Raw genomic sequence first — 21,642 nt, 5'->3', positions numbered from 1 at the left:
CTGTCGTGCTGGGAGGCCCCCGCTTGTCTGTGCTGTGCAGGGAGGGAGGGTCGGAGAGAGGGATAGAAGCCTAGAGCACTAGAACGGAAAGGGACCTCGAAAGGGCATCAGGTCCAGTCCCCTGCCCTCCCTGCAGGACCAAGCCCTGTCTAGATCATGGGTTCCCAAACTGGGAGGCATGAAGAAATTCCGGGGGGGGGGTGACGTAGTGGGGGTACCTGGCTGGTTCTATGCTGCTGGCTCTGGGGGAACCCCCACTGGCTGCCGTGGGTACCACGACCCAGCAAAACAGGATGAGTCACTGTGCAAACCAGTGGCCAGACACCCCCCATGGAGAGGAACAAAGGAAGGTGGAATGCTGCCCTGGCTGGGGGGCAGGGCTGGAAGAGTGTTGGTTAGTTGCTGTCTGGGAGCATGGAGGAGACAGCCTAGGGAAAGGGGCTGGAGTTTAGGGGCCCAGTCTCCCCCCATCTCAAGGGGGCCTGAGGCATCCTAGCCCAGCTCTGTGACCAGATGACATCTGTGCTGTGCTGTATCCTGGAGAGGCAATAAACTTCCTCTATTCCACCGGCTGGTGCAGTCTGTTTGTGCCATTTCGGGGTGCAGGAGACGGGGGACCCCCAACCCGCCGTCACAGGGGGTGAGTTGACCTAGATCCCCCCCAATAATTCCCCTCCGCCCCTGCAAGTTTTGTTGCTATTTTTGTTTTTTGTCAGTTCCTTTTTTTTTTTTCCTCAACAAGTTTTGCTGCTATTGCGGGGGGGGGGGGGGGGGGGCGGGAGGCGGGAGGGTTTCTCAGGAATCAAGAAGGGGGCGTGATGCTGAAAAGTTTCGGAACCCCTGATCTAGACCATCCCTGACAGGCGTCTGTCCCACCTGCTCTTCCATATCTCCAGGGATGGAGATTCCGCAACCTCCCTAGGCAATTAGTCCAAAGTTTAACCACCCTGACAGGAAGTTTTTCCTCATGTCCAACCTAAATCTCCCTTGTTGCAATTTAAGCCCATTGCTTCTTGTCCTCTTCTCAGGGGCCACGGGGAACAATTTTTCTCCCTCCTCCTTGTGACACCCTTTTAGATACCTGAAAACCGCTATCCTGTCCCCTCTGTCTTCTCCTTTCCAAACTAAACAAGCCCAGTTCCTTCAGCCTTGCCTCATAGCTCACGTTCTCTAGACCTTTCCTCAGTTTTGTTGGTCTTCTCTGGACCTTTTCCAATTTCTCCCCATCTTTCCTAAAATGTGGTGCCCAGAACTGGACACAAGACTCCAACTGAGGCCTAATCAGCGCAGAGCAGAGCTGAAGAATGACTTCTTGTGTTTGGCTCACAACACTCCTTTGAATAGGTCTGCATCTTCCTCCCCGGCCTCCTCTGGGCATTGGATATAAACAGGGAGCCAAGTCCCTAATGGCTAGAGGTTAGCTTTCCTTCCCAACCTCCTTTGGTTGATGTACATAGCCTACGGTATAAATGTCCAATCCCTCTTTAATTCTCGCCATGGTTGTGGCGTCACTGACATCCTGTGGCAAGGAGTTCCACAGGCTAATTGGATTTTTTGACTTGGCCAGGCGACCCCCCTTCGTGCTTATGCTGGGAGACCAGCGGTGCTCAGGCCCAGGAATCCCCTCTGCAGTTCGACTTTGGTGCGCTGGAGCTGCAGCCGTTCCTGCAAACGCCCCTTCTGTTCAGCCAGGCCAGGAATCAGCTGCTACCTTCTGTTCTTGCACCCCATCCCTTCCCCCCTCATACAGCTATTTGGCCTGGCTTGATCCTGCTGTCCTCTGTGCCCCCCAAGTCACACCCGTTGGCTTGCGGTGCATCCTGACACCACCTGGGCCGTGCCTTTGTGATGAAGTCCCCGCACGCCGGGTGATTGCCACTCCCACGTCGGGCTGCAGGGTAGATTTAATTGATACCACGTAACCTTTGCATCCTGTCCCCCGTGCCGCTGGCGCGCCTCACCCTGCCGCTCCAGATGGCACCTGCGAAAGAGTTAAGTCCGCTGTGATCAACAGCAAGAAGCGAGTGGTAAACAATTTTCCTCTCCCTCTGCTAAATTAATATGCAAATTCCACCCCTCCCCCCTCCACACACACACACTCGCTCTTCCCCTGCTTCGAAATTAGCGAGGTAGAATGCTTGGACTAATTATGCATTCAAACGAGCAGGCTTCGTTAATGTGGCACTAAGAGGAGGCTGAAAATGATTGTGAGACGATGAAATTGAAATTCGAGCACGGCACTTCTAGTGCATCTGGAATCGCTCTTGCGTGCCCCGGCAGATGTAACCTGGCAGTGACCGCCAGCGACAAGCCAGCTACCGCCTACATACCTGTGCTGGGTGGGGGCTAGAGGCAAGGAGAGTAAATACAGCACCCCCCCCCCCCGCCACACACACACACACATGCGATTTCTCTCTCACCTACCTTTCCAAAAACAAAACCACTTTGCACACAGACCCCTGTGCCTGTCTGGCCTTTGGAGAAGGAACCACGTCCTCCCAGCAGCTCTCGGTCGGCAGGAAGCCGTAAGCCCCTGAGAATTGTTTCTATGGGCATGACGCCGAACCAACGCCCGGGAGGTCGCTTGATCCTAAACAGGGTGGGTGTAGATTTGGGGCGTCTGTCTGTCAGGGCTAAGGCTGTGTTGGGAGGGACCCTGCTTGTCCGGCATTTCTCAGTGCTGGGGCTGAGGCGGGGGGGGGGGGGGGGGTGTGAACTGAAAGCACAGGCGGGGGGGTGCGGGTTTCGATTTGGCAGCATGGCTCCCGAGGTGGGGGAGGGAGCAGCTCATTGAATGCCTGGCTCAGGAGTCAGAGTTGAGGCAGCGTGGTCTAGCGGTTAGGGCTCTGGATTGGCACTTAGGAGATCTGGGCTCTCTGACCTGCTGTGTCACCTCGGGGGCTTTGTGCCTCAGTTTCCCCTCCCCTTTTATCTGTCTTATGTAAGCTCTTGGAGACCAGGCCTGGAACTGAGACTTACGTTGCACCTGTGCAACCCCCTAGCCCAGTGGGGCCCTGCTCTCAGTTTGGGGCCTCCAGACACAGCCGAGGTGCAAATAATGGAAGATCACGGTTGTCCTGGGTTCTGTGACTGGCCTTTCCGAGCCCTGATGCGAATCCCCGCTCCTCCGTGGCTGACCCGCCCCGCCCGGCATGTTGCCAGGCAGACCGAGTTCCTGCTGGTGGTGGCGATCGTGGGAGGGGTCACTGTTTGGAAAGCTCCGGGGACCCTTCTGAGGCCATAAACCTCAAGAATCCCCATTGCTCTCCCCGTCCCGGGACGCACCCTGGCTCCCACGAGGCGTCTGCGCTGGCCTGAGCCCGGATCCGCAGCCGAGGAGCCTTTGGTGAAATTCCAGGCAGCCTTCCTCCTCATTCCCACGTCCCGGTGGGTGGCCCCGAGCATCCCAGGCAGCAGCCGAGCAGCAATGGACACGTCCCTGCAAGCGCATGACCCGCCACTCCTCCCATCGCACTGCGCACTGCGCGGCCCCGTGCCCACCCTGGCACCGGAAGGCACCCGCTGCTGGGGAAAGCCAAAATCCAGGACTAGTTCGACCAGCAGGGGAAGGCCCCAGCACTGGAAAGCTCCTGGTGCCAGTGGAGGCTGGTGCAGATGAAGGCTCCCGTGAGAGCGCTGCGGACTATCCTACGAGCAGACTGTTGGACTCCCTTGGCAGGCCGAACAGGATCCTCCGTGTGACGGACCCAGCAGTGGCGGGGGAACCCCTCAGTCCCTGGCCACGGGCTGCATCTGCAGGGGATACCAAAACCAGAGAGAACGATCAATACGGAGAGCCGGGGGCTGACGCGAGACAAATTCACATTGCATGTAGCCCACGAGTTATTACCCGTGAGGGTAATGTACCTCCCGGCAGCTCCCCGAGGGCTGTGCTGGGTTCTCCACCAAGGGGAAGGTGGAACACAGGAGTGGCCAACCCATTAAACGAAGAGCCGAAACAGGAGCGGAAAAAATGCGAAGAGCCGCACCAGAATTTTTGTTTAAGTAATTTTTTTTTTTTAAAAAAAGGACACTGCCTCTTTAAAAGACACGGCCCATCAGGCACCCATCAGCCACCACCATCTTGGTGACGCCATTCTGAATAGCCGCACCAGATGGCTCCCTGCCCCGGAGAGTGTGACGTAGTGGGGGTACCTGGCTGGTTTCTATGCTGCTGGCTCTGGGGTAACCCCCACTGGCTGCCGTGGGTACCACGACCCAGCAAAACAGGATGAGTCACTATGCAAACCAGTGGCCAGACACCCCCCATGGAGAGGAACAAAGGAAGGTGGAGGCTGCCCTGGCTGGGGGGCAGGGCTGGAAGAGTGTTGGTTAGTTGCTGTCTGAGAGCATGAGGAGACAGCCTAGGGAAAGGGGCTGGAGTTTAGGGGCCCAGTCTCCCCCCATCTCAAGGGGGCCTGAGGCATCCTAGCCCAGCTCTGTGACCAGATTCCATCTGTGCTGTGCTGTATCCTGGAGAGGCAATAAACTTCCTCTATTCCACCGGCTGGTGCAGTCTGTTTGTGCCATTTCGGGGTGCAGGAGATGGGGGCCCCCCAACGTGCCATCACAGAGAGCACAGGGAGCTGGGGGCCGCGGACCATTTCTAGGGGCGCAGAGGAGGCGTCGCGAGCCACGCTTTAAAGAGGGGAAGGGCCGCATGCAGGTTGGCCAGCCCTGGTCTAAAGCAAGGTTGGATGTTTTTCTGAAAGATCTGCTCTTTTCCAAACAGGAATGAACTCAAGGGAGTCCCTGGCCTGAAATGGGCAGGGCGTCAGGCTCATAAGGGTTACCTCTTGGCCGTATTACTGACGACTTCATGAGTTTGTTTGGGCTTAAATAACAAAGGCATCGATGGATTTTGACTTTGGCCCATGACCTGCCATTCCCACCCCCAACGTGCTTAACAAACATTTAGTCACCGGAATAATCCGCCAGCACCAAAATGCAGCCGCCTCTGGGGTGGGACACATCGGCTGTGTAACAGCTCGTGGCAATGCTACTTAACATGCTAGGACAGGAAGCAAAGAAGAGCCCTGAGGTCCATGGGAAGGACGGTGGATCCCGACTCCAAGCCTCAGCGCGAGGCGGGAGGGAAGAAAGGGGGAAAGGAAGAGGGAAACCAAGCTGAAAACACACCTCCGCCCGCAGAGCCCGACGGGTTGTGTTAAATATTCATCAGGCGCGAGGCCTTTACTGGAATCGTCCATTAAGTTGTAATGTACAATGTTCAGCGTGCCCCTAGCACCCGGGGGTGTCAGACAGACGGACGGAAGCCAAGGGTGGAAGATGGATGGCCCAGAAGAGGCTGGGGATCCTAAGCTGGCTGCATGGTTAGTAATCAGTGGGGATGTGCAGACTTTAGGCAGCTCAGCAGTCAGTAATAAATAGAGGAAATAAATAGACAAGCAGATTAATAGCCCCCCAGTACAGGGAGCCAGGGAGCGGCCGGAGGTGGCCAGGCACAGCCCAGGAGGAGGGTGAAATTGACCGGGGACCAGGAAGTGCCACTAAAGAACCAAGCTATCTCCCTTCTCCTGGGACACGGCGGGAGAGGAAGAAACACGTCCAGGGAGGCCCCCGCTACCTAGCAGGACCAGAGCTCCGTGTCTAGCTGGAGCCTGGTGCATGAATAAACGCATTTGGGGAGAGCTGGATCAGCAGGCGTGGATCGGGTGGGGGGAGATATACGGGGGGGGGGCAGCCCGTGTGTCCCAGCCCCAGAAGGTCCCGCTCCTGCAGGGCCGCCTCTGCATGCCAGGCGTTGTGGGGGTGGCTGGTTTCCCCCTCTCGCTGGTATTTTTTCCCCTCTGACGATGATGCATGGCCGTGCTAATTCGGCATGCTGCCATTAATTCCAGCACAGCTGCTGCTCTCTCCCTCAAGGCGTTTCGCTAATACGCAGCTTCAGAGCCTCTCAGCAAATTAACATCATTTGTTCTGCAGAACATGTTTTATTTCCACACTACATGCAGCGCTTATCACGCCAGGCTCCGCGCCAGGAGGGCACCAGCGGGGCCCCTCCACGGGGCTGCCACCCTCGGAGACCCAGCTCCCGCCTGGGACATACACCCCCTACCCTCTTCCTGCCCCCTGCGCCCCCAGTCTAGAGTCTGCCAGAGGAAAGGAGCAAGGTGCTCAGGCGTGGGTCTCCTAGGGCGCTCTCTCGGTCGCATGCCTCTTGCAAGCTGCAGCTGGATGCACTGGGAAGCCCGGGACAGTCGTGCAAGAGGGGAGGCGCGGTCCAGAGGCGATGGGGGAGAGGCCAGGGAGATGGGTGCAGAAGACACCGTGGCAGGAAGATGACCCGCCCCTGCTGTTTGGACCAGACCGCTGCTCCTGCCCCTGGCTTAGGTCTGGGGTGGGAGGAAAGCCTCCGTCAGCAGCTGCCTGCACAGAGCAAGAGGATGCGGATGCAGTGAAATGAGCCCTGGATTTCCTGCCTTGCAGCAGCGCTAGGCCGGGGCTGGGGCGTTGCTGTGTCGCAGACCCGCTGGCTCGCTAATTGCCTTTCCGGGCTGCCAGGGCAGTGAAAACAAACACCCGCTCTGTGGCATGTGTTCTGATTAGCCGGCCGGTTCCGCAGCCCCTCGCGATCCCCCAGAGGACTGGAAGGGACCTCGAGAGGTCGTCGAGTCCAGTCCCTGCCCTCATGGCAGGACCAAAGTCTGTCTAGACCATCTCCGATAGACATTTATCTAACCTACTCTTAAATATCTCCAGAGATGGGGATTCCACAACCTCCCTTGGCAATTTATTCCAGTGTTTGACCACCCTGACAGTTAGGAACTTTTTCCTAATGTCCAACCTAAACCTCCCTTGCTGCAGTTTAAGCCCATTGCTTCTTGCTCTATCCTCAGAGGCCAAGATGAACAAGTTTTCTCCCTCCTCCTTGTGACACCCTTTTACATATCTGAAAACTGCTCTCATGTCCCCTCTCAATCTTCTCTTTTCCAAACTAAAGAAGCCCAATTCTTTCAGTCTTCCCTCCTAGCTCATGTTCTCTAGACCTTTCATCATTCTTGTTGCTCTTCTCTGGACCCTCTCCAGTTTCTCCAATCTCTTCCAAGGGGAAGAGCCTTGTTATCGGCTCAGGCTGGTCCTAGGGGTCTGGGCTAATCCACATGTGGGTGAGTCGGTGGGAATCGCACATCACAGCGCAGGGGACACCGGGTGACTGAGCAGACAGCCCCCCCGCCACGCCACACCTGTTCGAACCAAAGCCGTGGGGATTGCGGGTGCGGATCAGCCCAACACAAAGCAGAACTCGTGACTGGAAGAGTTTAGCCCAGCAGCGGGGCGACCCTCGTTGGACCGGCCCGGGCAGCTCTGCCCTGGTGCTGGGATTTCAGCGGTGCCGTGGGAGAGCCGGCTGCCCCACCGCCTGGGGAGGCAGTTCCACAGGCTGGAAGATCTGCCAGGTGGGTTTTCCCCATCATCAACCTCTATTTCCACTCCCAGTTCCATCCCCTGACTCCCGGGCATCCCCTGCCCCGGTTGGCTGGGCAGGCGCCGGGCCTCTGTCGAGCAGGGGTGGGCAATAACACGGCGGCGGTTCTCCGGAGTCGGCCCTGGCACGTGGCTGCTGCTCTGTTTACCTGCAGGGCCACGGATTGCGCTTCCCGGCCAATGGGAGAAGCAGGAAGTGGCGCAGACCAGGAAACAGCTTCCCGCAGCTCCCATTGGCTGGGAATAGCAGCCGGCGGCCAATGGGAGCTGCGATCGCCGGTACCTGTGACCATGCAGGTAAACAGAGCAGTGGGGGCCTGCCAGGGGCTAACCCTAGGAAACCGGATCCGGCCCACGGGCTGATATTTGCCCACCCCTGCTGTAGACTGAACACACTGCCGGGTTGGCCGTCCCGCGCCCACCAGGGACAGAGCTCGCTGTTCCGCCAGCCCTCCAGCCTCGGGGTCCTTCTAGCTCCTGTCTGAACTCTCCTGGATCCCAGGATCTTTCCAGGTGTCCAGAACCGAGCCCGGGGTTCCTGGCAGGGACTGGGGTGTTGTGACTACGCCCCAGAACTGCCTTGTGCCTGCTAAGATTGGCACAGGAGGCCGCCCACTGCTCCCCTGTGCTGGGGGCTGACTCCCTGGCAACGTTCCCTCTAAATGTTTGCATGGGAGTGCGGAATACATTTTGTTCTGCGCACCACGGCATGTGTGGATGTGCACCACCAAAGGAACGTGCTGCCAGCGCTCGGCTAACCCGCTGGGTGGCACCTGAATCTCTCCTGGGCAGCCACCCAAGCGCTCGGCTTATAGGGGACACTGCTTCCCGGGGCGGGGAGGGCATGGGAAGACATAGCTGGGCTAGAATGACGTGCCGGGGGGGGGGGCAAAGGGTCTTGTCTTCACGGGGTCAGTAAGGAATCTGTCCTGCAAGGCACTGCGGGCCCTGCAGCCTCACGAGTGCCTGGTCCGTATCTAGCGCATCAATGTAACTGCACGTAGGAATGTGCCCATCACCCTGGTATCCAGCCTCTGTTTAGGCTTCCTGCTCCCCCTCGCCTGGCACACCCACCAATGCACTGTGCCCCGGGCAGGCCAGCCCCCAGTAGAGGGCCCTGCAGCAGCCGGGCATGGGGGCAGCCTGGCACCTCGGCCATATTGATCGGGCCTGTGTGAGCAAAACCCACCGGCTCCCCTGCCGCCCCCAAGCCCTCCCTGGCCTGATCTCACTCTTAGTCCTGGCTTCTGCGGTGGGGATGATTGGCACAGCAGTTACAGCGCCGCCAGCAGCCATCCCTCCGCCGTGACAGGGACGAGGGAGAGCTGAGGACCTGGCCCCGGGCTGCCGCCCCGATCAGGGGCTGATCGATGCCTTCTGAATTGACGTGAATTATCTCGGCGCGAGGCACCGGGCCTGGGCCGGCAGGCCTGCTCCTCCACCACTAGCGCAGGCAGAGAGCAAGCCGGCCCCTGGGCATGACGTGTCCGTGGCACGAGGGGCCCGCTCGGCCTGGGCGGCGGAAAAGCCACGAGGCTCAAAAGCGGCTGGTGGTTCTGGGGTCGGCGCATGTGAGGCGCCCAGCGTGGGGCGGTGCAGGGGTGGACCGGGGTTCCGTGGCCAGGTAGGCCCGTTCCTGCCACAGGCCACACCTGGAGGGAGTGTCTGGGAACGGGCATTAACTGCAAATAGGTCCAGCTGGGCAGGAAGAGGGGCGGGAGGCTGTAAAGCCAGGCAGCTGGGAGAGGCTGTAGCAGGTTGGTGCTCCCGGAGAAAGGGGGCCCAGAGGAGTCGGCAGCAGGTCAGGGAAGGAGCAGCACAGCTTGGGAGAGTAAAAGCCCAGGGCTGCTGGGTTGAGAGTCCCTGGACTGGCGGCCTAGGCTCCCCTGCCCACCCTGGGGGTATGGGGCCAGCAGGGCGGTGGACTGGGGGGGGTGACGGAGCCCCAGAAGTGGGCGTTGCTGAGTGACCGGCCGGGGAGGACGTGCGGTCCCGGGAGCAGGGGGGGGCTGGGGAGCAGAGGTGGACGGACGACAGGGTGCAAACCGTGGGCGGGGCGCTGGCCTCAGGCGCTAATCCACAGCGACCCGGAGGAGGCGTCCGAGCATCGGGGAGGGGAGGGGTCTGATTGCCAGGCAGGGCTGAGCCCCCACCCTCTCCAGGCAGGGTCCCCGCAGGTCTCCCGTCTGCCCCAGCTCCGCCAACCGAGCCACGTAGGTTCGTGTTCCAAAATGAGACGCCAGGCTGTTTGGGAGCACGACGTGGCTGTTGTCGTTGCTGTGCAGCAAGGGGGTGGCGTGGCCCGAGTCACCATCCCAGCAAGCACGGGGGAGAAATCTGGGACACTCGCCTAGAACTATCCAAATGTCGGGTAGGCTCACGGCAGCCGGGCTGTCCTGCCCCGAGGAGGGTACGAGACAGGGCTAGACACTGACACCCACAGCCGGGCTGTCCTGCCCCGAGGAGGGTACGAGACAGGGCTAGACACTGACACCCACAGCCGCGCTGTCCTGCCCCGAGGAGGGTACGAGACAGGGCCAGACGCTGACACCCACAGCCGGGCTGTCCTGCCCCGAGGAGGGTACGAGACAGGGCTAGACACTGACACCCACAGCCGGGCTGTCCTGCCCCGAGGAGGGTACGAGACAGGGCTAGACACTGACACCCACAGCCGCGCTGTCCTGCCCCGAGGAGGGTACGAGACAGGGCTAGACACTGACACCCACAGCCGGGCTGTCCTGCCCCACGGAGGGTACGAGACAGGGCCAGACGCTGACACCCACAGCCGGGCTGTCCTGCCCCGAGGAGGGAACGAGACAGGGCCAGACGCTGACACCCACAGCTGCGCTGTCCTGCCCCGCGGAGGGTACGAGACAGGGCCAGATACTGACCCCCCAGCCGCACTGTCCTGCTCCGAGGAGGGAACGAGACAGGGCCAGATGCTGACACCCACAGCCGGGCTGTCCTGCCCCGCGGAGGGTACGAGACAGGGCCAGACGCTGACACCCACAGCCGCGCTGTCCTGCCCCGCGGAGGGTACGAGACAGGGCCAGACACTGACACCCACAGCCGAGCTGTCCTGCCCCGAGGAGGGTACGATACGGGGCCAGACACTGACACCCACAGCCGCGCTGTCCCGCCCCGAGGAGGGTACGAGACAGGGCCAGACACTGACACCCACAGCCGGGCTGTCCTGCTCCGAGGAGGGTACGACACGAGGCCAGACGCTGACACCCACAGCCGGGCTGTCCTGCTCCAAGGAGGGAACGAGACAGGGCCAGACGCTGACACCCTCAGCCGCGCTGTCCCGCCCCGAGGAGGGTACAAGACAGGGCCAGACGCTGACACCCTCAGCCGGGCTGTCCTGCCCCGAGGAGGGTACGAGACAGGGCCAGACACTGACACCCACAGCCGCGCTGTCCCGCCCCGAGGAGGGTACGAGACAGGGCCAGACGCTGACACCCTCAGCCGGGCTGTCCTGCCCCGAGGAGGGTACAATTCGGGGCCAGACGCTGACACCCACAGCCGCGCTGTCCTGCCCCGAGGAGGGTACAAGACAGGGCCAGACGCTGACACCCACAGCCGCGCTGTCCTGCTCCGAGGAGGGTACGAGACGAGGCCAGACGCTGACACCCACAGCCGCGCTGTCCTGCCCCGAGGAGGGTACAAGACAGGGCCAGACGCTGACACCCACAGCCGCGCTGTCCTGCCCCGAGGAGGGTACGAGACGAGGCCAGACGCTGACACCCACAGCCGCGCTGTCCTGCCCCGAGGAGGGTACGAGACGAGGCCAGACGCTGACACCCACAGCCGCGCTGTCCTGCCCCGAGGAGGGTACAAGACAGGGCCAGACGCTGACACCCACAGCCGCGCTGTCCTACGCCGAGGAGGGTACAAGACAGGGCCAGACACTGACACCCACATCCCAGTTTCAGACATTTGTTCTGATGGGTCAAAGCAAAGTCAGGAGATACCTGCAATGGGAGGAAAAAGACACCACAGCAAATTTCTGGTAACAGCCACTGCTCTCTTTGCTTCTCCCAATGATTCACCGGGCTTCTGGGATGGGAGTTGGTGTAACCACCCGGCAGATTTGGACCTGGGATCTCTGGAGCGAGGAGCTGCTACAGTGTGAGCTAAAGCCAGCTGGTTCTCAGCTGAGGCTGTAGGGGACGGTGCAGGGGTGTCCCTAGGGCGGTGTTCTAGACTGTGGCCATTGGGCCACACTGCCTCAAGATGGGGCATACGCACAATGTGACCCTGGAACAACAGGAACTGCAGAAAACTAACCTTGGGGCCACGGCGTCTCCCTGCACTAATCAGACTCCTCCGGTCCTGGCAAAGGCCAGAAACAGCTGGCAGCCCAGATCCCCATGGACTCCTAGTACCAATCCAGTGGAGAGTCTAAGGGAGGGAGGAGTGGCTCGTGCGGTGCCTCAGTTTCCCCTTTCACTCTGCTGTTTTGTCTCGGCCGGTAAGACTCCCTCCCGGGGGCCGTACAGCACCTCGTGCGCTGGGAACCCTGCTCTCCGGGCACCACGTCATGCAAGTCCCACCAGAGAGCAGTCGACACTGGCAGAACGTTTCTCCTTGATCCCTACAGTCGGCTCGGGCTGGGAAAACGCAGTGGGTTCTCGCCACGCAGTGATCAACACCAGGGCTCTCCTCCCAAAAAGAGGCAAGTTCCCCGGCCACGCAGCACTGGCCGCCGCGCTGTCCGATCCAGTGTGGACGGGCTCCCCCGCTGACCCGGTTTTGGGGGGCTGCTCCCCTGTGAGCGGCCGAACGGGTGGCTGTCGCTCCGGCGTTTGCTCGGCCGGCTTGTGGGAGGAGGGCAGAACTTCCCAGGCCTCCTTTCTGCTAACTTGGCTGAAGAGGGTCACCGGGCAGGCACCTCCCCAGGTTCCAGAGGAAAAAACTGCAGCTCAAGCCGGGATCGGATAGACCCTCCCAGGTGCAGCGTCCTGCCGGGAAGCCCCTATTCCAGTCTGGTCTGAGCTGGCCTTGCATCCCGGGTCTAAACGTTGGCTCCAGACGCAGACCGACGCCTTCCCCCACAGCCCCGCTTCCCAACCGTGGTGCTGCCCGCTCGGGTCGGCCTCCGCAGACATTTGCGGCAGATAAAGGGGGCGCTGCCGGGAAACCCAGCTGGGTGCTACCCACACGGAACCCAGGCTAAATTCATTCCGGCTAAGCACTGGTCCCGTGAACAGCATCTTCCTTCCATTCAGGCCCTGCCGCAGACAGACGCTGCACGAGATGGCCCAGTGCGGGCAGATCCTATGTACCTCCAGCGTCTCCGCGGCCATGAGGCAGGCACTGTGCCCGGCCGGCCGTGGCAAGCGGACAGGAGGAAGCCCAGGGGCTAGTGGGAATCTGGCTTGTCTCTGCTAAGGCCGCCATTGGAGGTAGGGTGCGTGGGTTTGCCCAGAAAGGAAGGGGAAGGCTGTCGGCCAGCCAGACACCCGGTCCAGGAGGGCAGGAGTGGCTGTGCCACAGCAAAGGGCAGGAGCGTTTTCCCGGGGCTGGCAGTTAGCAAGGCCATGGCTCCCTGCTGGCTCGGGGGCCGGCTCGTGCCGCGGTGCTGGGTTCGCCGGGGCGCGGAGCTGCGGAAGGCTTTCATGCCGAAAGGAAGCGCGAGGCTATGAATATTTCATTAGCAAAGCAATGTGGTGTGCTGCAGCAAACATCTGGCCGGGGTCTCCCGAGACCTCCAGCTCGGTGCAGGAAGCAGGAACTGTGAAATATGGAAGGAAAAAAGAGAGAACAGGAGCGGGGAGGGGGAAAGACCCTGGGGCACCTGCCGCACTGCTGCCGGGATCCCCGTCTATCCCCCTCTCCCCGCTCCCCAGCGGGCTCCCTGCCGGGAGCTGCTGCCATGTGGGCCATCTCCGAAAGAGGGACGATTGTGGGAGCCACGCGGGGGCTGTTGGCACGAGCCCGGCAGCCGTCTAGGGGCGTGGAGCGCGGGCAGCTGCGGGGGTGCTGCCGGCCTGGCAGAACAGGTCGTTTGTCCCGTGCTGAGGGCAGAAAGGGAGGGGTGCAGGCTCGCTGGGTTTAAGGCGCCGTCGGCACTCACAGGGCCAGGGTCTGTCAGGCTGTCGACGGGCGCTATGGTGCCCCTGGCTCTAGGAAAGGCCCGACGGGGGGCCCTGTGGAGACGCCAGCCAGGGTCAGGCGCTGCCCGGGCGGGACAGCTGGCACCGCTGGGGGGCAAGCGGGGTGGGGGCAGGTGAGGAGAGGCCAAGGAAAGTCGGAGGGGTGAGGGGCCCCTGGGTGGGCATGGGGCGGGCTGGTTCAGCAAGGCCTCCAGGGCAGGCCGTCCAGCAGAGACGCGCTGAGGGGAGAGAGTCGGAAGGGATGGGCCGCGTCGCTGGGGGGATGGCGAAGGGGGCGCTGAGCGAGGCATTCCTGAGGGAATCCGAGCAGAACGTCCTCTCCTCGGCGGGCCCTGAAACAGCCCCCGCCCGGACCCGCGTGCCGACGGGGGGTGGTTCCCGGGCTCCTCGCGCCGGAGCGGTGGCGGCACCTCAGGCCCGGAGTGCTCCCAGGCTCTGTCCCTACAGGAGAGCCCCCGGGTGTGTGGGACTATCCCAGGCAACCGCGACACGGCGCCGGACACCCAGGAAGGGTCGGTCCGATTCGTGACACTTGTCTGCCTACCCCCTGTGCTCCCCCGTCGGCCCCGCGTCTCTCTCTCCGCCTCGCTCCCTGGCGCGTCTTGTTCATCAGGCCTGTCTCGGATACCCCGTCCGTACAGCACCGGGCGCGACGAGGCCTCGCTGCAGCATTGAACCCAAATCCTACAGCTCCAAGTCCCCGGCTAGCCCTGCAGCGTGGCGGCTGGCGGGGTGGAGACTGCAGAGACTGGGCGGGTAGGAAAAGGGAATGAACCTTAAGCCAAAGGAAGAAAAAAGCAGGCACACCCCCCCCTGTGGCGCACAGTTCGTGTTCTCCGACCTAACGGTTTCCCCCACCCCCATGACAGAAACCAGCTCCTGGTGTGTTCCGTGCTGGGGGAGGCACGTCTATGGGTCACGGTGGTTAACTGGCGTCCATATCTCCCTCATCCCCACTCTGCTGCCGCGCGGCCGCTCGGGCTGAGCGGAGCTGGAGAATTTGCCAGACCGAATGGCCCGGCACCCGGCGCCCGGACGCGTTTCCTTTAAGGAGAACATGTAAAGTCAGCAGCCCCGAGACGCACCTGGGGCCAGGGAAGGCGCACGCTGGGGGCGGGTCAAGGGAGAGCAGCGTGCGTGGCCTGGTGCAATGGGGAGTCGCCCCAGGGGGGACTGCGGATGCACCGGGCCCTGCAAGCAGGGGGGTTTGGCTCAGAGCCTCCCGCGCGTTAACAGACTCCCTGAAATTCAACACCCGCCTTCCCCCTCTTGTCCCAAAGCACAAGGGCTCAGATGGGTCGGAAGAGTTTCTCTTCTGCCTGACTCCCCAACCACCGAGCCCCAGCTCCTGCCGGCTTTTGGGGCCCTGGGGGCTTCCCATGGAGAGGAACGGCTACAGGAAATGCAGGCCGGGCCGGGGGCGGCGTGCCCTCCCTGGACCGTCAGCTGGGCCGGACTTGGCACCTGGCTCCTGCGGTACGAAGCCGACTTCTTTGAAATTGGTTCCAAGGATTTGATGGCTGTTTCCACGGCCCCTCGCTGGGGTTCTGATTTTCCCAACGCAGGGTCCCTCGGGGGGAAAGTCTCCGACCCGACAGGGGGCGGTTTGCGTCTTGCTCCCTCGCATCCCCATCCTCTGCCGGCCCTGCCACTTCCAGCCGTTGCGTGCCGAGGGAAAAGAAACTGATCCCACCCCAAAAAAATCTCGAGTTTGTCCGAGCATCGGAGGAAAAAGGTGCCGGTTGAATGGATGCACCACTGCAACGCCCCCTCCTGCTGCAAAGCCAGGCAAGACCCACCCCCGGGCTGTATTTTAATACTAATGCCTCAGCCCCCGACCCCGGGCTGGCATTTGGACTGAGGCAGCTGCCCTGCAAGCCCCTCAGACAGACAATGCCCGTGTCTAGACCCCCGCCCGCTCAGCGCAAAGCGGCTGCGACACCCGTCGCGCTGAGGAACCGCTGCCGGAGAAGCAGGCCCCAAGCCAGTGGGTTATCCAAGGGCTTAGCCCCCTCCCCTTCCCCGTCGCACAGCTTTCCAGTGCCAGGGCAGGGCAGCAAATGCCAGCGTGGGGTGAGGGGCACGGCGCCGGACACACAGTTGTGTCAGCACCCACCCTGACTTGCCCCGGCACACGGCTCCCCGCCCCTGCACGCTCCATGCCCGCCGGCTCCGGTGTGCGCGCACACGCCCACGTTCACACGAGCCCACCCGGAGATTTTGAGACAAGTACCTTCTTCCTCTCCCGCTTCGCCGCCTGCTCCCTGCCCTGCCTTCGCCAGCGGGCCTGGGGCTTCTCTCTCGCTCTCCACAGCCCGTCCTCCATGGCACCTCTGCCAACACAGCCACCGCCTGCTCCGAGACGGGCTGCCAGCTTCTTTTCCGCTCCGCCTGGGTCGGGGCTTTGCTGTTGTTGTGTTTGGCCCCATGCTGCCTGCTGGCATGTTGGCAGCAGCTGCCCCGCCGCTCCGCCGATGGCATGGGTCCATTTTTTCCCCCCTTCGCGATCTGTCCTCCCCAGCCTCTCCTCTTTGCCTCTGGAGCCGCCCGGAGTGCCAGCTCTCAGTGAAATTGGCAGGGAACGAACAGGAGCCTCTCAGCAGCTGAGTGCAACCACACTTAAAAAAAAAAAAAAAAAAAAAGGAGCCCAAACAGCGCACAAACAGCCCTTCTGTTCGGCGCGACCGCTGGCAAAGGGGCTGGGGGCCGCAGGGGGCTGTGCCGGGGTTGGCAGCCGCTCTCCTGAAAGGAGCAACTCCATCGCGGCGGCCTCCTGCGCGTGCCAAAACAAAAAATTAATAACAGAGGATCTGGGATTCGTTTCCCACATCTGAGCCTCCTGCAGGGGGGGGCCGGAGGGACCCCCCTTTTCTTCACCTGGTCCCGCTTCACATCCTCTCCCCCGGCTTCTCGGTCCTCCCCCTCTCCGGCATAGGGGCTGCGGGGGCCTGGTCCAGCCCTGCGATGTTGCAAAGAGCGGTTGCCCGTTCGCGCTTCGTTCTCGCCGCCGCACGGAGAAAAAAACCCGCCAGGAATTGCAGCCTGAAGCCCGGCTACTTGCACAGACGAGCCTCGGTCTTGACGCATTTCAACAGGAGCTCCCCAAGCCACGCCCCCTTACCCAGCATCCTCCGCTGCCTCAGGTTCAGAAGGACCTTGGCAAATGGGGAAGGGGAACGCGGAGGCGGGGTGTCCTGTCGCAGGGTCTGGGGGGCTCACGATTATTTCCCCAGCGTGGCCCTGGAGGAACATTGGCTGAGCCCTAGCAAGGTTGGCCCACAACATTTTGGCACCTGAGGGGGGAGCTCAAATGACGTCCCCTCACTTGGGCCAAAACTTTGCAAAGTCTCAATTCTGCCTCCTTCCTGTTCTACACCTCTCACGGGACTGTTCTGCTACCTGCATATGCACCAGCAGCAGACACAATTTTCTACCCTCTGGTCCTAGTGGCACCCCCCCACAGTCTGGCACCTGAGGCGGCTGCCTCAGTTTACCTCGTGGTAGGGCCAGCCCTGAGCCCTGCTAGAGCAGGCCTCTGTGCCCCACGGCCGGCCTTCCTGCTTGTTGCACTACAGAAAAGTGCAAAGCCCCCTAGCACCAGGCCACCCCGGAGCCCTTTGGGGGGAGCCGGCAGGCACTCGGACGCCTGAGCTTTGGCTCGGCTCAGAGCCCCGCGGGAGGAGTCCAAAGCAGCGAATGGGATGAGAGGGGGCGCCCCAAGAGGTCGGAGGGGTGCTCGCCCACCTGCCGGGATCACCTCAAACCTTGGCACAAACGCATCCCCGGCCCTGAAGCGAAGACCCTGCCTCTGCTCTCGCCGGGGAGGGTTAAATCCAGAGCTCTCGACGCGGAGACCGGAAGGGAGCCTCGGGGCGCATGACGCCCAGTCTGGAGTGTTCCAGCTGGGCTGGGTGGAGAGTCCAGATGGCAGGAAGGGCTTGTTGGCTGCTCCTTGCCTCTGTCACGGCGCATCCTGTCTGCGACTAGGGGCACGTACCTACAGTGAGGCCGGATCCGTGCCCCCAAAGCAAAGCAGTTAGGAGGGAGCAGGCCGGCCAGAGGGGTCGGCGGGGGGAAGCTGGAGAAGGCAGAGAAGACGAATGCTCTTTGCTCATGTCCCAGCTATGCAGGGGCTCTGACTGGGGCAGCCTGGCTGGGCATCCTGCCTCCACTTCCACCGCCGTGCCGTATTGCTGCAGGGTGACATGCGCAAAAGTGACAAAGGAGCTTGGTAGGCCTCAGAGTGTCTAAGTCACTTGTGGCAAAGTTCGGGCCATGCCCCGTGGGTCTCGCGCTACCGGCGGATAATATGAGCCTCCGAGACTCGCTGTGGTCCTATACGCGGCTCCTTTCTCGGCACAGGAGGCAGGGTCCACAGCTTAGTGAGCCAGACTCATCACAGGCAAGTCCATGGTTTTGGGGTGAACACCCCCTGATAGTCCGGCTCTCCCTTCTGTGTTGGCGTGGGGGAAGCTTTGAGCTAAGTCTTGCAGATCTTTTTTTTTTTTTTCTGCATCAGCGTCTCTAAATGGTGGCCTGTCCTATCCATCCCCACGGGTAAAATCCTTGCCCAGGCTCTCACCATCTGGTGTCTTGAGGGTGGCCTTGACAAATGCAAGTCTGGTGCCAATGAGCAAAGGTTTTCATCCTCACCCGTTATCTTCCACCATCTCTCCCCTTGCTCTGCCTCCCTTTACCGGCTCCCTCTTCTCTATCGGACAAACCTAAGCTGCTGGTCTTTACTGCCAGGCCTTCCTGACCTATCCCCACCCTATCGTTGCTCATTCACTTTCAGAACACCGACCCTCCCATAGGTCCACGATTCTAGCTTACGTCGCCCACGGGCCACATTTTCAAACAGGCCCCTTCCTGGTTTCTCCCAGGCCACCCCACATGCTTGGCTCCTCTAAACATCCACAGGCCTAACGCCTTGTGTTTCCCCCAAATCCCCTAGGACGGGCCACGGTTGGAAGACAGCGCCCTAGCCTCGATGGACCTTTGGGTCTGAGCCAACATGGCCGCCCTTACGTTCAGCTCTCTCCTCCACGCTCCTCTCTGCTTTGATGCCTGTGGAAAAACTCGGCAAGCGCTCGGCTGCTGGTGTGTGGAGACCACAAGCCGTTGTGTTGACTCGTATTGTCTCCTCCTTCCTTTTGCCCATTTCTGTTCAGTGGCTGTTTGTCTTGGACTTTCGGCTCCTTGGGGCCGGGGCCAACATCTGTTCACACACAGAACCGAGCGCCCTGAGGCTCCGAGCTCCAGGCTCCCTCTGATGCCCCCACAGCCACTGTGGTGCCAGCGTCCGGGAGCCCTCTGTGCTTGCAGCTCCCCTGGGCTACTTGGGGGCGACGTTGGTGTAATGGAGGGGCATTTGGCCCATGTTCTTCAGCCATGTTTCTGCTCTTCATCAACGATTTAGATATCGGCATAGAGAGTACGCTTATTAAGTTTGCAGATGATACCAAGCTGGGAAGGGTTGCAAGTGCTCTGGAGGATAGGGTCATAATTCAAAATGATTTGGACAAACTGGAGAAATGATCTGAGGTAAACAGGATGAAGTTTAATAAAGACAAATGCAAAGTGCTCCACTTAGGAAGGAACAATCAGTTTCACTCATACTCCTTCCTAGACAGTCGCTTCCCATTCTGTATGGCAGAAAGGGATCTAGGGGGTTATAGTGTGTATGCAAGCTAAATATGAGTCAACAGTGTGACGCTGTTGCAAAAAAAGCCAACATGATTCTGGGAGGCATTAACAGGTGTGTTGTGAGCAAGACACGAGAAGTCATTCTTCTGCTCTGCTCTGCGCTGGTTAGGCCTCAGTTGGAGTCAGGAGCGGATATAGGGCAGGACGAACGGGGCGGCCGCCCCGGGCCCCGCACTTCAGAAAGCCCCGCGCATGCGCCATGGCAAAGAGGGGCCCCGCAAAACGGTCATCTGCTCCTGGTTAGAGTATTGTATCTAGTTCTGGGCACCACATTTCAAGAAAGATGTGGAGAAATTGGAGAAGGTCCAGAGAAGAACAACAAGAATGATGAAAGGTCTAGAGAACGTGAGCTATGAGGGAAGACTGAAAGAATTGGGCTTGTTTAGTTTGGAAAAGAGAAGAGTGAGAGGGGACATGACAGCAGTTTTCAGGTATCTAAAAGGGTGTCATAAGGAGGAGGGAGAAAACTTGTTCATCTTGGCCTCTGAGGATAGGAGAAGCAATGGGCTTAAACTGCAGCAAGGGAGGTTTAGGTTGGACATTAGGGAAAAGTTCCTAACTGTCAGGGTGGTTAAACACTGGAATAAATTGTCTAGGGAGGTTAAATATCTGTGGAGATATTTAAGTGTAGGTTAGATAAATGTCTATCAGGGATGGTCTAGATAGTGCTGGGTCCTGCCGTGAGGGCAGGGGACTGCACTCGATGACCTCTCGAGGTCCCTTCCAGTCCTAGTATTGTATGATTCTATGAAATGTGGCGTAGCACTTACAGAAGGCTTCGGGTGGTCCGTACCCTTTGCAACCTGTAACTAATCAAAGTAGCCCTGTGATATTTTTCAGCAGAATCCAAAAAGGGAGCTTCGGCAGCACCGACACATTCTGTGCTTTTCTGTTGAAAACTAGACACAATTCTGAAAGGTTTCAATTTGCCGTTAGAAACAAAACAGTTTGGAAATTTGCATCGGTTTGATTAAAAAAAAACTTGCTTGGAATCGAAATGAAACAGCGTCTTCAACCTTAACAATTCTGGACAGTTCAATTCATGGGCAATTTTGAAACAAAAACTGTTCATGTTACCCTGAACTGTTCTTTTTTGCAGAACTGCCAGCAAATGGGAAAATCCATTATTTGCACACTCCTTGTATTTGAATAAAACCTAAAATCGTCACTGATTAAGTTTGCAAATGACACCAAAACTAGGGAACGGCAGCTAATGAAGTAGGCAGGTCACTGATGCAGTGCAGTGTGGATCGCTTGTAACCTGGGGAAAAGCAAACAGCGTGCGTTTAAAACAGCTACCTGGAAAGGTATCCGTGTAGGGACAAAGCATGCCAGCCAGGCTTAGTCCAGCGGAAGACTCTTGGGGATGAAAGTAACTTACATTTCTTACAGGTACAGGGGGCAGAACTCAGAGGTACTGGAAGGGAGCTAAGGATGGGCAGGGTGCTGCAGTATCTCTCCAATACTGGGCCAGTGCCTGGGGCTCTCTGGCCAGTCCCACGTGCCCGGGGCTCTCCAGCCGGTCCCGCATGCCTGGGGCTCTCCGGCCGGTCCTATGTGCCCGGGGCTCTCCGGCCAGTCCCGCGTGCCCGGGGCTCTCTGGCCAGTCCCACGTGCCCGGGGCTCTCCAGCCGGTCCCGCGTGCCCGGGGCTCTCCAGCCGGTCCCGCGTGCCCGGGGCTCTCCAGCCGGTCCCGCCTGTCCGGGGCTCTCCGGCCGGTCCCGCGTGCCCGGGGCTCTCCAGCCGGTCCCGCGTGCCCGGGGCTCTCCAGCCGGTCCCGCCTGTCCGGGGCTCTCTGGCTGGTCCCGCATACCTGGGGCTTTCTGGCCGGTTCCATGTGCCCGGGGCTCCCCTGCCTGCCCTGTACATATGTGGTCCTGGCTGCCAGCCTTGCATGTCTGGAGCTTTCCTGCCAACCCCAAGCACCAGGGCTTTGCTCCCGGCCCCAAACTTGGGCAGGAGGGAGGACAGGGTTAAGGCGTCTTGATCAAAGCCCTGCCCCCCACAGGCCGCTGTCTCACCGGTGCGTCACGCCAGGGCGCATTACTTCTGCCCTTGAGGACTCTATTCTGGGCAGCAGTGACGGTGAACAAGGTCCAGGGGTCATGGTGGATAATCAGCTGAACAGGAGCGGCCGGTGTGACCCTGTGGCCAAAGGAGCCAACATGCTCCTGGGATGTACAAACCGGGATGCACAGTGGCGACCGCCGCCGGAGTCCTGTGTGCGGCCTGGTGCCCACAACTCAAGCAGGATGTTGACAAATGGCACAGGGCTCCGAGAGGCGCGTGGGACTGACGGACGGGTTAGGAAACCTGCCGTACCAGCGATGGGCTCACCGAGCATGGCAAAGAGAAGATTAAGGGGAGA

At 60.3% G+C, this 21,642-nt stretch overlaps 1 long non-coding RNA gene across 2 annotated transcripts in view; it reads right to left on the bottom strand.

Moving 5' to 3' along the window:
* Positions 1–1,076: 1,076 nt before the first annotated feature.
* LOC142831135 (uncharacterized) overlaps positions 1,077–21,642 on the bottom strand; it is a 38,968-nt gene continuing 18,402 nt past the window's right edge. Inside the window, exons 2-3 of one of the 2 annotated variants that reach the window (XR_012906790.1) lie at positions 2,980–3,753; positions 1,077–1,981 (exon numbers count right to left, since the gene is read on the bottom strand). This is a non-coding gene — a long non-coding RNA (uncharacterized LOC142831135). The remainder of the gene's footprint in view (positions 1,982–2,979; positions 3,754–21,642) is intronic. The other variant, XR_012906791.1, reaches the window with a different exon arrangement.

Source organism: Pelodiscus sinensis, chromosome 12 (assembly GCF_049634645.1).
Source record: "Pelodiscus sinensis isolate JC-2024 chromosome 12, ASM4963464v1, whole genome shotgun sequence".
In the NCBI taxonomy this organism is placed as follows: domain Eukaryota; kingdom Metazoa; phylum Chordata; order Testudines; family Trionychidae; genus Pelodiscus; species Pelodiscus sinensis.
Note: the sequence above shows the minus strand (reverse complement) of the source record. Positions and strands in the feature narration are given on the sequence as shown.